This window comes from Galeopterus variegatus, unplaced genomic scaffold (genome assembly GCF_000696425.1).
Source record: "Galeopterus variegatus unplaced genomic scaffold, G_variegatus-3.0.2 Scaffold7397, whole genome shotgun sequence".
NCBI lineage: Eukaryota > Metazoa > Chordata > Mammalia > Dermoptera > Cynocephalidae > Galeopterus > Galeopterus variegatus.
This window is the reverse complement of record NW_007733508.1, coordinates 94,160-95,733: the sequence shown is the minus strand read 5'-3', so window position 1 is coordinate 95,733 and position 1,574 is coordinate 94,160. Positions and strand designations below refer to the sequence as shown.

Below are 1,574 nucleotides of genomic sequence, written 5' to 3'. Positions count from 1 at the left end.
TGCAAACTATGCATCTGACAAAGGATTAATATCCAGAATACACAAGGAACTCAATAGTAAAAAACCAAATAACCCAGTTAAAGAATGGGCAAAGGAGCTAATAGGCATTTCTCAAAGGAAGATATATAAATGGCTAACAGACATGAAAAGATGCTCAACATCATTCAGCATCAGGGAATGCAAATCAAACCCACATTGACATATCATCTCACCCCAGTTAGACTGGCTATTATCAAAAAGACAGAGAATAACAAATGCTAACAAGGATGCAGAGAAAGGAGAACCCTCCTACACTGTTGGTGGGACTGTAAATTGGTCCAACCTTTATGGAAAACAGTGTGGAGGTTCCTCAAATAACTACAGATAGAACTGACATATGATCCAGCAATTCCACAGCAGGATATATACCCGAAGGAATGGAAATCATCATGTTGAAGGGATACCTGCACCCCCATGTTTACTGCAGCTCTGTTTACAATAGCCAAGAGCTGGAACCAACCTAAATGTCCATCATTGGACAACTGGATAAGGAAAATGTGGTATATATACACAATGGAATACTACTCTGCTATAAAAAGAATGAAATATGGCCATTCACAGCAACATGGATGAACTCAAGAGAAAATCATGCTAAGTGAAATAAGCCAGGCACAGATAGAGAAATACCAAATACTCTCACTCAAAAGTGGAAGCTAAAAAATAAACAAATTAAAAAAAAAAGAGAAAGATACAACAATCACAATAATATGTTGAGTTTTCAAAAGGAGAGAACAGAACTAAGGTTACCAGAGGTGAGAAAGGGGGAGGGGAGGGAGCATAAGGGAGGAACTGGTAAAGGGCCATGAAAAACGATTACTTTGTATAAAGTTGAATATACTTATTATCCTGATTTGAGCATCACACATTGCACACAGGTAATGATATTCAACTCTGTACCCCACAGAAATGTACAATCAACTATGTTACAATAAAATAAATAAATAAAATCCAAAAACACAAAAACAAAAAAAAGTGTATAACCTAGAGAAAAAAACAAAAGTAAAATCTTTTTGGAAAACAGTAGTTGACTTATTAAAAGAAAACTGTTATAATCTAAATAAGTAGACAAGAAATTATAACTGTCGCATTAAGATACTGATTAGTTAGCTAAAGTTAGCTAAAGCAGATATTTTAAATAGCTACAAATCATTACATGCAAATGAAGTCATAAAATAAATGTATTATTCCAAAAGTCAAGTAAACACATAAAACTTCCAAGTGTTAAGAGTAAAACATAATAGATTCAACTGGCAAACATTTATTAAATGTTTATTTTCCCCATTATTATATAAAATTTAAGGGCATGTAAAATTTAAATATAATTAGTGACTTTTGTCTTGAAGTGGTTTACAATCTTTCTGGAAAGACCAGACATAAAATGTAAAATTTTGTAACACTGTTCAAGATAGGTTTAGATGGAGAATAAATTCAAGATTAGCTACTAATCTAAGTTTTAATGATTAGGGCCAGAAAAAGGAAATTACAGTAAAAATAAAGAGCAAATAGGCATATTAAAGAATAGTTAATAAGACATA

The 1,574-nt window shown here is 32.6% G+C and overlaps 1 protein-coding gene across 1 annotated transcript in view; it reads right to left on the bottom strand.

Moving 5' to 3' along the window:
* Positions 1–1,574, bottom strand: part of CEP135 (centrosomal protein 135kDa) — a gene marked incomplete at its 5' end in the record, with an annotated part of 63,205 nt that overhangs the window by 12,451 nt on the left and 49,180 nt on the right. The window lies entirely within an intron of this gene.